This window comes from Thermobia domestica, chromosome 1 (assembly GCF_964235325.1).
Source record: "Thermobia domestica chromosome 1, izTheDome1.hap1.1, whole genome shotgun sequence".
NCBI classification, from domain to species: domain Eukaryota; kingdom Metazoa; phylum Arthropoda; class Insecta; order Zygentoma; family Lepismatidae; genus Thermobia; species Thermobia domestica.
The window spans coordinates 76159477-76176697 of record NC_137454.1 but is presented as its reverse complement, the minus strand read 5'-3'; the positions used below and the strand labels follow the sequence as shown (position 1 = coordinate 76176697).

The following is a 17221-nucleotide window of genomic DNA, read 5'->3' as shown; positions in this document are numbered from 1 at the left end:
AGGCCTAATTTTCATGCGAAACTTTTAACAAAAGGAATATATCTCTCCATGGGAAGTTGAACCGAAATGCATAGTACTAATGAAAACAAGTAGCACTCTCCAAGTGACACCATGTGAATGAGTTTGGTTTATACTACGCGATATTTTCTCATTTAAGTAATGTTGAAATCAGAAGTGGTTTACTTCAATCTCTTCCGGTTTTAGTAAAGAATTACGGATGGATATGAATATCATTCTTAGGACGCTTAATTGATTGCAGAAAACAGATTCTCGCTATCTATTACCGTTTTTGCTCTATGGTGATCAACGCAAAAGCTGGAGATGGTTGATTTCTACAATTTTTGGTTTAAATATAATTTCCATTAACGAATCCGATTCCTAATTTTTGATCCTGTACACCCTGGTCAAAATTGATGGCGATCCATCAACTAGTCCTTGATAGTTTTGTTCCCCGGACCGACAGACAGATATTGTAAATATATAAAGATGTTGGTAAACTACTTAAAAAGAAAAAGTTTTCACTGGGCCAAGAAGAAAATAGGATTGATTTTTAAGGATATTTGTAACAATAATCCTGATTCAGTTGGCACACGATACGATTCATTACAATTTTCTTAAATGACCTTTTGTTGATTTTTCCATAAGAAATGACATGATATATGTTAGGGTTATTAAAAAAAATACCTCCAAGAGTAAACTATCAGTTGTGGATATTTTCATTGAAGTGATTTATGCAGCATTATAGACTTGTATTTACGAAGTATGAACAAAATAGCCTTAGACATTTTTGAGAAAATTGAAAAAAAAAAAAAACAAAAAAAAACGTGTTGTTTGCCACGACTCGATTTTGGTGTTATTTGCCACGGTATTGCTCTCTCTGATTTATCTTATATAATAATCATGAAGATTTATACAAAATCGACTCATAAATTGAGGGTTAGCAGACGACTATGTTATAACAATGAAATCCATTATATTTATAAACAGAATGCACTCAATACAAACGGCCCCAAACACGCCCCTTTACTGGTTCTATTCCGTAGCCCTAGTTTTGAGTATTCAATAAACATTTCTCTCTAAAGAGTTTTAAGAGTGTTTTTGTTTATCCTCAAAATTTACATTATATCTGAATGTTCCATTTCTGATTTGGACTGTTAAAGTAATAAATAAATAAAAGATGCAGCTCCTCACGGAAATAGAACAAAACAGAAATGAAGCATAGTTCATCTTCAATTCACTCTCTTTCTTCTGCTATAATCTTCTTTAAAAAGGAAATCAAAGCAGACATTTTGGTGGATTTATGTTTCTGCTCGTTTGACAATAGACAGTACTCGATTGCTTATTCATTGCTGTTTCACTGATAATGAGTTTGTATAGGCTGATTCTATTGAGATATATTTATATTTTTAAGTATAGTTTTAAAAAACTCAAGAAGAACATTGTTACGTGTTTATAGTCATATCAGGAAATATTATTTCCATTTCATCAGTTTGAAGTGTGAACTTCCGTTTACATTGTTTTTATGGAGATTTTCTATATATAATTGCTTGCTGTTGTTTCATACTATCAGGAAATATTTTAAAATATATGTGTCTATAAATCCGAGTTAAATAAATGGGTCTTCGTTAAATAAGAAACTTTTATTTTAATCTTTGGATGTATAGTTTATTTTAATAACAACATTTTTAATATTTTATATACGTTCATGCATTGAGAACAATTGTTAGAAATAATAATAGGAGTTTTAGTTTCCCATAAAATAAAGTGGATATAATAATAATAATAATAATAATAATAATAATAATAATAATAATAATAATAATAATAATAATGTGTAAGGCCTGAAAATTAAACTCTAAAAGGAAAGACAGAAATGTATTAATACTAATATCACATATGTTTCTTTTGAGTACTTGAAAATAAATGCACGATTATTAATTATTATTATTATTAATTATTATTATTATTATTATTATTATTATTATTATTATTATTATTATTATTATTATTATTATTATTATTATTATTATTATTATTATTATTAGACTCGTTTGCTTGAGAAAGTATACATAAGCCCTTCACATGCACGAAATACTATTTGCGGCAACCCGCATCAAAATTTCATTACTTAAATAACACGATAGGAGAATTTCCGTGCTAGTGCGGAATTTCATGTTTGTATGTAGCACACGTTCTTAGGGGAACCACTTTGTTCCTCTGCCAGCACTGCGGGGTCTTGATGCCCTTATCGCCGCCACTGACTTTAACTGCACATTTTGTTTTTTCTGACAAGCTACTGATTACAAACATCTATTATTAGACTTCTCTTTTCAAATACATGTTCAAAACAATCGATACAGACATACGGTGATATAAATTTTAATGTCAGTTAACAACACTGGTAAAAACACGTTGCTCATCCTTTTATCCCACGACAGATGCACCGCTGAAGCACAAGGTCCTTAGCTTCTCGCAATCTTGAATTTCACAAGGCTCACGGTCGTATGACGCTCTCAATGAATTGAAGACTTGCTAAAATTAGGCGTAACACAGGAAAACGTAATAGGTAAACACAGAGAAAGAGTTATACCCAGTAAACAACGGATAGATTACTTAAAGCTTTTATCCTCTTTCTTACTACTTGCAAAGGAAGTTGAAATGAAAATTCTTCGCAACGATGTCTACGTCATACTCATATTTTTCGAAGTACGTACTGTATCTTTTAAACGGAGATAACAGTAGCGGTTCTTGAGGGAAGTCACACCGGTATCGCTTCAAACTTGTATACCGAATGAGCATAGGCTAGTGGCTAGCATTCTTTCTTCGCAATCGTTTTGAATTCGGTTGTCGGTCATTCAGACTGAAGTTTTACCATTTTTTTGCCGTTCCATAAGGGAATGCTGGAACGGTATCTTTAAGTATAAATTTTGACTGATTTTCTTCCACTTCCTTTTACATTGTTGTCGATTCTTAATAATTCAAGGTTAAATTGACACTGGAAATTCTTTCAATAGAATTAGAACATTAAGTAACTTTTTTTCTTTCAGCATGAAGCGGAATTGTGAGATAAAACACTTTCTCCCAGATATTATTTTCCGAAGCTTATTTAAAAAATAGCTGTTGAGAGGCCATGGTGGCTTAGTGGTAGAGCGCACACTTTTGGTGCGTGGGGTCCCTGGTTCGCCAGCTAACGCTAATTGGAGCAGACAAAAAAAAAACGTTTGTATGTTTTTTTTCACCGTTCTCTCGTTTCCTTAAGGGGGCAGACTACTAAATATTTTTGAAAAGCTAACAAATTTTCTTTTACCCGTTTCTCGTAAGTGAAAAGAGATAATGAACTGTAACTTACCACAGTAATAGATAATGTTATTCTACACCCGAAAATACGAATCGGAAGAATTATCAGTGTTGCCATCCATAGAAATTACAGTTTGTCCTGAATTTGAATTACCCAAAAATCTAGGTTAAGGCAGCGACTAGAAAAATGAACTCAATGGTAGTTGATTACTTATTATGTTATCTTGGATCCTTGTTAACTACTTTTAAAATAATATTTGTATTTATTTTGTGATAACTTATTTATTTTGCAATAACTTATGTAAGTTACTACAAAATAAATAGATGACAACACTGATAATTCTTCCGATTCGTATTTTCGGGTGTAGAATAACATTTTCTATTACTGTGGTAAGTTACGGTTCAGTATCTCTGTTCACTTGCGAGAAACGAAAAAAGAGAAATTGTTAGCTTTTCAAAAATATTTAGTAGTCTACCCCCTTAAACTTTCATCATTCCACCATTTTTATCCACCTCGGATCATCGTTCCTTAGCCTCGGTGCAAAACTTAAAGTTATATGACTTTTCTGCATCCGAAGCTTTTCTCGATGTTCTCTGACTTTCTCATTCCACCATTTTCTCCATGATCAATCATACTCGTATTTATCACTGTAACCCCTTTAGCCTTAAGGGCATAACCTTCGCATGGTAAAGAAATCATGATTGTTACAGTGGACATAAGCACGTCTTAACTGTCTAAGGAAGCGATTGCCAATATATGTATGGATCGCGACCAATTGGTGGGTCTCTCAAAAATTGTTTGGTGAATGGCGAAATTTTTGTATCGGACTGAATTGTCAAATATGTCTTTTTTTGGGAGGGGACAAGGAGGTGTAATTAAGGACTGAATATTCTGAAATTCTGGATGAAGAATCAGTTCACTAGCTCATGTCTCTTTAGAATCTTCACTATATGATTGAGTGAAGAAAGATGGTGTTCTTTAGAGTTATGTACGAGACAGGACGAGATAAATTTTCGTAACGAAATTCGAGACAAGACAGAGCTCTTCCCAACAAAAATAGGTAAATTTTCCAGATGAAATATCATTTTCTAGACGAGACAGTCTCAACTTTTACCTTTTGGGCACCCCTAATGTTCCTAGATTCAAGTAAAGACCTAGCAGCATAAAGAAAAAAGTTTGATGCATTTCCCGACTTACGATAAAATAAGAAAATCAATTAGCCACAGTCGTTCTATAAATACAAAAACATTTGTTTAGAAGAATTTTCTTTATAGTTCTGGGTCCTGAAGTTTAATACTGTTCGAGGTAGGTCTCCGCCTCGAAAAAGTTGAGAAACACTAGTCTAAGGCATTAAGATGACGATTACAAGACTTACCTGTCGCGGGTTCAGCACCAGCTCAGAAAAAAGGATGTTACGTATTGTTCTTTTGCCATCCATCGTATCTATCGCCACATATTGCTCATAAGTTGCAGTTATATTATCTAATAAACAACCCTATATCATTATCAGTCCAAAATTGAACCTCATTTGAACATACGGTATTCATAGTAGAGAGTTTAGCACATTTATCGACTTTGTTTTTCAATTATTAAATTACTCGTAGTTATTATTTTTCATTCAGATATGAAATAAATATAAACAAAACCTATGATGTGTATATGCGCATGAAAAATCGATAGTCTACATTTATGCTTAAACGAACCGCATACAATCTAATCTACGTAGAGAAAATTTAATTACGTAATACGGTAATATGATCGTTTCGAAGTTTTAATACTCCAATGGTCGACAGTTAAACCCAATTTTAATTAGGAAATTGAGGATTTAGGGCAAAGTGGAAAGACAGTCTACATGATAATATATTACCAATATATTACATGATTATTAGCATTTTGTAATACGTATCAACACTGATGTTCAATACAAACATATTGGTGTAATATGATTCTTACTGTTTACGGTGTTAAGTACAGCGTTGCCAACGGTTTAGCACGTTTTCCCACCAGATCAATGAAGTAAACCCACCAGAATATCACTAAAAAAGTTTAAAAACCACTAGAAATTCCATTAGATATGCAAATGAGAAGAAACGACAAATTCTTGAAATAGACTCTTTGTTTTGTTAGGATGAAATTGAAAAATCACAAGTAGGGTGTCTCTTTTAATATTGGATACACAGCACATTGATACCCATCATTACACTCCCATTGTCTGTACAGGACCATATGGAAATCCTCAAGTGTTTATTTTACAGCTGCTAGAATTCGTAGGAATCACAACACGAAATATATTCATAATAATAATAATAATAATAATAATAATAATAATAATAATAATAATAATAATAATAATAATAATAATAATAATAATAATAATAATAATAATAATAATAATAAAGAAAAGCATGGCTCGCCTCCATATTGCACGGTATCAGAACCATAGTAGAGGTCGTTAAGTTCAAATTTTCATTTCTTTGCATGCAGCGGAATTTTCAAGAGGAGCTGCTTACTTTGCTTAAGTGATATATCTGGATAGTGTTTGAAAGTTCGAGTGCTTCACCGAAAAGAGCGAGAAACGAATTCGATGAGCAAGACTTCGTATTCAGACTCTTAGTTCGCTATTAAAAATCCATCGACGTAAGTATTCACAACACACTAGATTTTCCTACTAGCTACCAGATCAAAAATTTTCCCACTAAACAAGCATTAAAAACCACTGAATTTGTAAGGAAAAAAACTAAATTAGCAACACTGCTTGAATATCAATCTTTATCAGCCCATTGATATGCACGAAGAATCATTTTTCTGTTTTTTTTTTTTTTTTTAATGAATTTGCATTTGATATCCATCGACGTAAGTATTCACAACACACTAGATTTTCCTACTAGCTACCAGATCAAAAATTTTCCCACTAAACAAGCATTAAAAACCACTGAATTTGTAAGGAAAAAAACTAAATTAGCAACACTGCTTGAATATCAATCTTTATCAGCCCATTGATATGCACGAAGAATCATTTTTCTGTTTTTTTTTTTTTTAATGAATTTGCATTTCATATAAATAGCATACTACTTAAACTAAGTGCGAATATTATATATTAAAATTATATACAATGAAGTTTAATTTTCTCGAAGTAAGGAACGTTCAGTGACGTAACTAGGGGGAAAAGGGACTTGTGCTCCGGGCACCGGATTGGGAGGGCGCAAAATTGGGCAAATATTTGGGGGAGCGTTTTGGTTTGGTTGGTAAGGGGGATCGCGCCCAGGCGACAACTAGTGTATTTACGTTGCTAGGAACGTTTTAAGTAGATTTAGCAAAGAAATCTGTAAAATCAAACCATTCAAATTCCAATTCATTTCAAAGAAAATATAAAAAATAATTCCCCATATAAATGAATGATCAAAAATCAAAGATGGTGCAGGTACTGGATTTCGTTAATAAGTGATACTATCGGATTCCTCTACAGTTGGTGCTTCGCAAAATAGAAGTTCAAAGAACACCATAAAACTAATGTAAACTGACCTAATTCAGCTACAATATAATTTACGCATGTTTACAAGAATATGTTTTTCACTTCATTTCTTTGTTTGTCACAAGAAAATTATATTAATGTTCTGCAAAGAAAGAAGTTGTAAACGTGTAGATTACAATAAACAACACATGTAGATGTAAAACTATAGTCTACGGTACACTATTAAATAGAACTATTGTATTTACGCCGCTCGTGAGACACTATGTTTCGCATAAATCTTAAATCCCCTCTTTCTTTTCGAACCCCCTCATTCTCCCTTGCATTAAAAAAATCCTACATAGCCTACGATCTCTTCCAAACTTTCGCCTCTTAGACAGTTACCTAGAAGTATGTCAAGCAACGATGTGAATTAGTATATCAGAGAAACAAACAAACGAACATTCATTTATATACGTAAAATAAATCACCTCTTCCGTGCTGAGTTCCTCTCCTCCCCTTTTAGAATATGCATTTTAAAAAAATAATTAAATAGCCTGCAGTAGTAGTCCCCGACGTATATTGAGCCGAGTCAGCAAAAATTTTTGTGACGTCATAGGTCAAAGGTCAATGACCTTGGCCCGGGGTCAATGACTTAGGGGTACCTAGGACCACCCCCTCTAAATTTTGGCAGGGGTACCTTGGCCCACCCCCTAAATTTTGGCAGGGGTACATAGGACCACCCCCCTTAAATTTTGGAAATTGCCAAATCTAAAAATTTGGTATGGTAGGGTAGGACCATAGTATGTACCTCTATCAGTATTGGGGGTCTATGTCGTTCCCTTTTATGGGTAAAAAATTGCCAAAAATTCAAATTTCGGGGGTTTTTGACCTAATTTATCCCCTTGGATGAGGTGTTATTACCCTATATAGTTATATAGGCGTATACAGGGGTCCATTACCTTTTATAAGACATGGGTATATTGGTGCACCCCTTGAAAAATTTGGGAGGGGTACCTTGGCCCACCCCTTCAATTTTGGAAATTGCCCAATTTCAACATTGGGTATTATAGTACCGGACCCTAATATGTATCATGATAAATTTGGGTGGTCCACCTCGTTCCCTTCTAGGGGTACAAAATTGCCAAAACTATAAACGTAAGCAATACGTTGTACCACGTGTTTGGTTTTCGACCTAATTTATCTCCTTGGATGAGGTCCTATTACCTTATATGATTATATGGTCATGTATAGGGGTCCATTACCTATCATAAGACATAGGTACATTTGTGCACCCCTTTAAAATTTTGGGAGGGGTACCTTGGCCCACCCCTTTAATTTTGGAAATTGCCCAATTTAAACATTTGGTATTATAGTATAGAACACTAATATAGATCACTATAAATTTGGGTGGTCCACCTCGTTCCCTTTTAGGGGTACAAAATTGCCAAAATTTTAGTACAACCACGTGTTTGGTATTTGGTACATTTTATCCCCCTTTGATGAGGTTCTATTACCTTATATGATTATATGGTCATGTATAGGGGTTCATTATCTATCATAAGACATAGGTACATTGGTGCACCCCGGGAGGGGTACCTTGCCCCACCCCTTAAATTTTGGAAATTGCCCAATTTAAACATTTGGTATTATAGTACAGGTCCTCAATATGTATCATGATAAATTTGGATGGTCTACATCGTTCCCTTTTAGGGGTACAAAAATTGCCAAAATATAAACGTTGTACCACGTGTTTGTTTTTTTTGGTCCATTTTATCCCCTTTGATGAGATCCTATGATTACAGGGGTTCATTTCTTATTATAAGACATGGGTATATTGTTGCACCCTTCTTAAATTTTGGCAATGGGGGTCCACTGAAATTGTCCAATTGAAGCATAGTACAGGACCTCAATATGTTTCGGTGGTACCACGTGTTTGGTTTTTGATCGATTTTATCCCCTTTGATGAGGTGTTATTATCCTATATAGTTATATGGTCATGTATAGGGGTCCATTACCTTTCATAAGATATGGGTATATTTGTGCACTCCTTTAAAAATTTGGGAGGGGTACTTTGGCCCACCCCTTAAATTTTGGAAATTGACCAATTTAAACATTTGGTATTATAGCACAGGACCCTAATATGTATCGTGATAAATTTGGGCGGTCCACCTCGTTTCCTTCTAGGGGTACAAAATTGCCAAAATATAAACGTAAGCAATACGTTGTACCACGTGTTTGGTCTTTTGGCCCAATTTAACCTCTTGGATGAGGTTCTATTACCTTATATGGTTATATGGTTATGTATAGGGGTCTATTCCCTATCATAAGACATAGGTACATTTGTGCACTCCTTTAAAAATTTGGGAGGGGTACTTTGGCCCACCCCTTAAATTTTAGAAATTGCTCATTTTATATATTTGGTATTATAGTACTGGACCCTAACATGTATTATGATAAATTTGGATGGTCCACCTCGTTCCCTTTTAGGGGTACAAATTGTCAAAATATAAACGTAAGCAATACGTTGTACCACGTGTTTGGTCTTTTGGCCCAATTTAACCTCTTGGATGAGGTTCTATTACCTTATATGGTTATATGGTTATGTATAGGGGTCTATTCCCTATCATAAGACATAGGTACATTTGTGCACTCCTTTAAAAATTTGGGAGGGGTACTTTGGCCCACCCCTTAAATTTTAGAAATTGCTCATTTTATATATTTGGTATTATAGTACTGGACCCTAACATGTATTATGATAAATTTGGATGGTCCACCTCGTTCCCTTTTAGGGGTACAAATTGTCAAAATATAAACGTAAGCAATACGTTGTACCACGTGTTTGGTTTGACCTAAGTTATCCCCTTGGATGAGGTTCTATTACCTTATATGGTTATATGGTTATGTATAGGGGTCTATTCCCTATCATAAGACATAGGTACATTTGTGCACTCCTTTAAAAATTTGGGAGGGGTACTTTGGCCCACCCCTTAAATTTTAGAAATTGCTCATTTTATATATTTGGTATTATAGTACTGGACCCTAACATGTATTATGATAAATTTGGGTGGTCCACCTCGTTCCCTTTTAGGGGTACAAATTGCCAAAATATAAACGTAAGCAATACGTTGTACCACGTGTTTGGTTTGACCTAAGTTATCCCCTTGGATGAGGTTCTATTACCTTATATGGTTATATGGTTATGTATAGGGGTCTATTCCCTATCATAAGACATAGGTACATTTGTGCACTCCTTTAAAAATTTGGGAGGGGTACTTTGGCCCACCCCTTTCAAAATTCGGTAAACGTTTTCTAGGACCCATTGGTGTTCCTCTTATGGCCAAATATTCAAAATTTAAATGTTATTGACCGGTTTTATTATTGAATAAGTACAGGATTTATTACTTTTTTTCATAAGACACAGGTGTATTTGTGTACCAATCTTAAATTTTGGGAGGGGTACATTTCTTATTGTCGTATCAATAATTGGTAATTGTTCTTTGGGTAAATCATTGTCAAATATGAGTATGATCACGTGATCAGTTATTAACCTATGATGGGATTAGGAGTCCAGGACATTGGTACATTAAAACTTTGTAGTATAATTTGAGAATGCGTCATTGGTTTTGATTATTCACGCCAAATATAAACGTAAGCAAGACGTTGTACCACGTGATTGTCCTTGATGAGGTAGTGTACATGGATTCATTTCCTTTGTTGTGGTACTTCTTAAGTTTGAGTACACACACTTCTAGAAAACAGTTGGTTCTACTCAGGTAAACAATTGACGGACATTATTGACCTTATTGAACATATAATAATATGATTAACTCTAAGACTTAGGTATATCAGGAGAAGTATTCTTTAAATTTGGGAATGGTGATAAACAGAATTTTAACATAAGGCTCGAAATTAGAAACAATACATTGAACTTTAGTCACAGCTCATAGTCTAAGATCATTGGTGGTGATTGATTTGAAATCTGATAGCTATCCTTATTGAATCTTATGACTCATAGACGAAAGGCAATACATGCTACAACACTGGCAAAGTTATTGTTAATGCAATTTGATTGGTTGATCACTATCTTTCCTGCAATCTGATTGGTTGATCACTATCTTTCGTGCAATCTGATTGGCTGATGATTTTCAAATCTTTGCTGTATTCAGTTTTAAGTTTTGTTTAACATTTAAAAATCTTGGTTTCGTTCAACATTTTGCACTCACTGATAAATATGATCAAAACCGTTTATTTGTTAATCGAATAGTTAAAAACCGGATAAAGTTTGACGGTTAACCGTGAAACGTAAAATTTTTTTAGTTTGAAATTTTTTTGTTTGAAAATTTTTTCGTTTCCAAATTTTTTTGTTTCAAAAATTTGTTTGAGATTTTTTCGTTTGAAATTTTTTGTTTGAAAATTTTTTCGTTTGAAATTTTTTGTTTGAAAATTTTTTTGTTCGAAAATTTTGTTTAAAATTTTTTTGTTTAAAATTTTTCGTTTCCAAATTTTTTGTTTGAAATTTTTTGTTTCAAAATTTTTTTTGAAATTTTTTCGCTTCAAAATTTTGTTTGAATTTTTTTGGTTTGAAATTTTTTGTTTGAATTTTTTTCGTTTCAAAATTTTGTTTCAAAGATTTTTTGTTCTAAATTTTTGTTTCAAAGTTTGGTTTGACATTTTTAAAAGTTTGTGCACCCATTAGTAAAGAACCGGAACTGTTTAGAGCAAAAACCTCTGGCAACATTGTGGTGCAATAGTACACGTCAGAACATGATAACGCAACGTCATCAGTTTTTCATCATCGTTCGCGTTAGTATTCATGATAACGTCATCATGGCTACTTGTCTGCAGTTTCTAAACACACGTGATATGATGAAATCATTTACCAAGATTACTGATTTACAACAGAATGTACCTTATAGAATCTTAGCTAGCCAAATGATCCCTACAAAGTTTGGATTAAGAATCGTAGTGAAGCTTGAAAATGATAAGAATATAATTTTACCAGCAAGATATTTACCCATGGAAGCATCAAAACAAGAAGAACTGCTGCGTTTCTTAAATACTGGATCTGTATCTTTATGTTACAAAGGATTCTTGGGTCGAAGTCATCAATTTGAATTTAGTACACAGCCGGATTCGTCAGCAAAATCATGAATTCAAACATCAACACGTCAGACATAGTTGTATGAATTTGATTGGTCGGCATGACGTCAGGAACTGTGATGAAATCATGAATTCAAACGTCAGCACATTCCTTTCCAATGACGTCAGCCGTAGTTCTATAAATCAACCAATACCGTGAAATCATTTGAGCAAGTGCTTTTCAGGAGGAAAGATGTGTACTTCTAACGATAAAGAATTCATCTTCGCAAGCTATTATCCAATAAATATATTTCAAACAAAACATGTGATGATTGGTATCAGTGCTAGAACATTTGACCCTGTGATTCGATTGGGCAAAGCAGAACAATTTGGTGTACAACTGACCTGTGAAGAATGGCACGAATCGACCAAATGAACGATGAGCTAAATGTGACCATAGTCAAATCATTAGGCTCAAATCATGAAGTGGTGCTGCGTACAGTCCTCGAAGAGAAGATGGTGCTGTTACGTAAAAAGAGTACATTCCATGCCCCTCGCAATATGGTGTATCTAACGGAAACAGAATGGAACAAATTCATCAGTGTATTTCAGTGTGTGAAACATGCAGTGGAAGCGTGCAACAAAACAAGTATATTCCTGAAAAAGTACTATTTATGCATATTGTACAACATGTATCTAGATATTGTGATGGTTGTCAACATCGTTCGTGGGTGCATACATGTATTGATAAACAGTTTATTTGTGATCAAATGGACATTGAGTTTCCACCAATTGATATTGCATTAGACCTTAAAAGACTTCAACTGGAATTAAAATTATATGCTAAAGACAAACTAGTGCAAGAAGTTCAAAATACATTGTATCGACAATATCCAGAACCGCTATCTGGTATGGATGTATGTGGAGTGTAATAAAATGACCCATTTCAATGAATTGTGTTTTTTCATTTCAAGTACAACCCCATGTTCTGACGTGTACTATTGCACCACAATGTTGTCAAAGGTTTTTGCTCTAAACAGTTCCGGTTCTTTACTAATAGGTGCACAAACTTTTAAAAATGTCAACTCAAACTTTGAAACAAAAATTTCAAACAAAAATCTTTGAAACAAAATTTTGAAACGAAAAAAAATTCAAACAAAAAATTTCAAACCAAAAAAAATTCAAACAAAATTTTGAAGCGAAAAAAATTTCAAACAAAATTTTGAAACAAAAAATTTCAAACAAAAAATTTGGAAACGAAAAATTTTAAACAAAAAATTTTAAACAAAATTTTCGAACAAAAAAATTTTCAAACAAAAAATTTCAAACGAAAAAATTTTCAAACAAAAAATTTCAAACGAAAAAATCTCAAACAAATTTTTGAAACAAAAAAATTTGGAAACGAAAAAATTTTCAAACAAAAAAATTTCAAACTAAAAAAATTTTACGTTTCACGGTTAACCGTCAAACTTTATCCGGTTTTTAACTATTCGATTAACAAATAAACGGTTTTGATCATATTTATCAGTGAGTGCAAAATGTTGAACGAAACCAAGATTTTTAAATGTTAAACAAAACTTAAAACTGAATACAGCAAAGATTTGAAAATCATCAGCCAATCAGATTGCACGAAAGATAGTGATCAACCAATCAGATTGCAGGAAAGATAGTGATCAACCAATCAAATTGCATTAACAATAACTTTGCCAGTGTTGTAGCATGTATTGCCTTTCGTCTATGAGTCATAAGATTCAATAAGGATAGCTATCAGATTTCAAATCAATCACCACCAATGATCTTAGACTATGAGCTGTGACTAAAGTTCAATGTATTGTTTCTAATTTCGCGCCTTATGTTAAAATTCTGTTTATCACCATTCCCAAATTTAAAGAATACTTCTCCTGATATACCTAAGTCTTAGAGTTAATCATATTATTATATGTTCAATAAGGTCAATAATGTCCGTCAATTGTTTACCTGAGTAGAACCAACTGTTTTCTAGAAGTGTGTGTACTCAAACTTAAGAAGTACCACAACAAAGGAAATGAATCCATGTACACTACCTCATCAAGGACAATCACGTGGTACAACGTCTTGCTTACGTTTATATTTGGCGTGAATAATCAAAACCAATGACGCATTCTCAAATTATACTACAAAGTTTTAATGTACCAATGTCCTGGACTCCTAATCCCATCATAGGTTAATAACTGATCACGTGATCATACTCATATTTGACAATGATTTACCCAAAGAACAATTACCAATTATTGATACGACAATAAGAAATGTACCCCTCCCAAAATTTAAGATTGGTACACAAATACACCTGTGTCTTATGAAAAAAAGTAATAAATCCTGTACTTATTCAATAATAAAACCGGTCAATAACATTTAAATTTTGAATATTTGGCCATAAGAGGAACACCAATGGGTCCTAGAAAACGTTTACCGAATTTTGAAAGGGGTGGGCCAAAGTACCCCTCCCAAATTTTTAAAGGAGTGCACAAATGTACCTATGTCTTATGATAGGGAATAGACCCCTATACATAACCATATAACCATATAAGGTAATAGAACCTCATCCAAGGGGATAACTTAGGTCAAACCAAACACGTGGTACAACGTATTGCTTACGTTTATATTTTGGCAATTTGTACCCCTAAAAGGGAACGAGGTGGACCACCCAAATTTATCATAATACATGTTAGGGTCCAGTACTATAATACCAAATATATAAAATGAGCAATTTCTAAAATTTAAGGGGTGGGCCAAAGTACCCCTCCCAAATTTTTAAAGGAGTGCACAAATGTACCTATGTCTTATGATAGGGAATAGACCCCTATACATAACCATATAACCATATAAGGTAATAGAACCTCATCCAAGGGGATAACTTAGGTCAAACCAAACACGTGGTACAACGTATTGCTTACGTTTATATTTTGACAATTTGTACCCCTAAAAGGGAACGAGGTGGACCATCCAAATTTATCATAATACATGTTAGGGTCCAGTACTATAATACCAAATATATAAAATGAGCAATTTCTAAAATTTAAGGGGTGGGCCAAAGTACCCCTCCCAAATTTTTAAAGGAGTGCACAAATGTACCTATGTCTTATGATAGGGAATAGACCCCTATACATAACCATATAACCATATAAGGTAATAGAACCTCATCCAAGAGGTTAAATTGGGCCAAAAGACCAAACACGTGGTACAACGTATTGCTTACGTTTATATTTTGACAATTTGTACCCCTAAAAGGGAACGAGGTGGACCATCCAAATTTATCATAATACATGTTAGGGTCCAGTACTATAATACCAAATATATAAAATGAGCAATTTCTAAAATTTAAGGGGTGGGCCAAAGTACCCCTCCCAAATTTTTAAAGGAGTGCACAAATGTACCTATGTCTTATGATAGGGAATAGACCCCTATACATAACCATATAACCATATAAGGTAATAGAACCTCATCCAAGAGGTTAAATTGGGCCAAAAGACCAAACACGTGGTACAACGTATTGCTTACGTTTATATTTTGGCAATTTTGTACCCCTAGAAGGAAACGAGGTGGACCGCCCAAATTTATCACGATACATATTAGGGTCCTGTGCTATAATACCAAATGTTTAAATTGGTCAATTTCCAAAATTTAAGGGGTGGGCCAAAGTACCCCTCCCAAATTTTTAAAGGAGTGCACAAATATACCCATATCTTATGAAAGGTAATGGACCCCTATACATGACCATATAACTATATAGGATAATAACACCTCATCAAAGGGGATAAAATCGATCAAAAACCAAACACGTGGTACCACCGAAACATATTGAGGTCCTGTACTATGCTTCAATTGGACAATTTCAGTGGACCCCCATTGCCAAAATTTAAGAAGGGTGCAACAATATACCCATGTCTTATAATAAGAAATGAACCCCTGTAATCATAGGATCTCATCAAAGGGGATAAAATGGACCAAAAAAAACAAACACGTGGTACAACGTTTATATTTTGGCAATTTTTGTACCCCTAAAAGGGAACGATGTAGACCATCCAAATTTATCATGATACATATTGAGGACCTGTACTATAATACCAAATGTTTAAATTGGGCAATTTCCAAAATTTAAGGGGTGGGGCAAGGTACCCCTCCCGGGGTGCACCAATGTACCTATGTCTTATGATAGATAATGAACCCCTATACATGACCATATAATCATATAAGGTAATAGAACCTCATCAAAGGGGGATAAAATGTACCAAATACCAAACACGTGGTTGTACTAAAATTTTGGCAATTTTGTACCCCTAAAAGGGAACGAGGTGGACCACCCAAATTTATAGTGATCTATATTAGTGTTCTATACTATAATACCAAATGTTTAAATTGGGCAATTTCCAAAATTAAAGGGGTGGGCCAAGGTACCCCTCCCAAAATTTTAAAGGGGTGCACAAATGTACCTATGTCTTATGATAGGTAATGGACCCCTATACATGACCATATAAGGTAATAGGACCTCATCCAAGGAGATAAATTAGGTCGAAAACCAAACACGTGGTACAACGTATTGCTTACGTTTATAGTTTTGGCAATTTTGTACCCCTAGAAGGGAACGAGGTGGACCACCCAAATTTATCATGATACATATTAGGGTCCGGTACTATAATACCCAATGTTGAAATTGGGCAATTTCCAAAATTGAAGGGGTGGGCCATGGTACCCCTCCCAAATTTTTCAAGGGGTGCATTAATATACCCATGTCTTATGAAAGGTAATGGACCCCTGTATACGCCCATATAACTATATAGGGTAATAACACCTCATCCAAGGGGATAAATTAGGTCAAAAACCCCCGAAATTTAAATTTTTGGCAATTTTTTACCCATAAAAGGGAACGACATAGACCCCCAATACTGATAGAGGTACATACTATGGTCCTAGGCTACCATACCAAATTTTTAAATTTGGCAATTTCCAAAATTTAAGGGGGGTGGTCCTATGTACCCCTGCCAAAATTTAGGGGGTGGGCCAAGGTACCCCTGCCAAAATTTAGAGGGGGTGGTCCTAGGTACCCCTAGGTCATTGACCCCGGGCCAAGGTCATTGACCTTTGACCTATGACGTCACAAAAATTTTTGCTGACTCGGCTCAATATACGTCGGGGACTACTACTCCTGCAGTCTCTTCGTTAAAGTTACTTAGAAGAATGCTAAACAAACAGCTTGAATTTTTATACTGGACAAACAAACAAAAATATTCATTTTTATATAAAAGATTAACTTGGTGTGCACTATTTCAGTTCACACATAATTCAATCTACATCTCTGAAACGACTGATTCTACGGGGAAAAAGTCTAAGGACCATTTTCGCGTAGAATTTTA

At 34.2% G+C, this 17221-nt stretch overlaps 1 protein-coding gene across 1 annotated transcript in view; it reads right to left on the bottom strand.

Annotated features, from left to right (window-relative positions):
• Positions 1–17221, bottom strand: part of LOC145686423 (uncharacterized) — a 119048-nt gene that overhangs the window by 57058 nt on the left and 44769 nt on the right. The window lies entirely within an intron of this gene.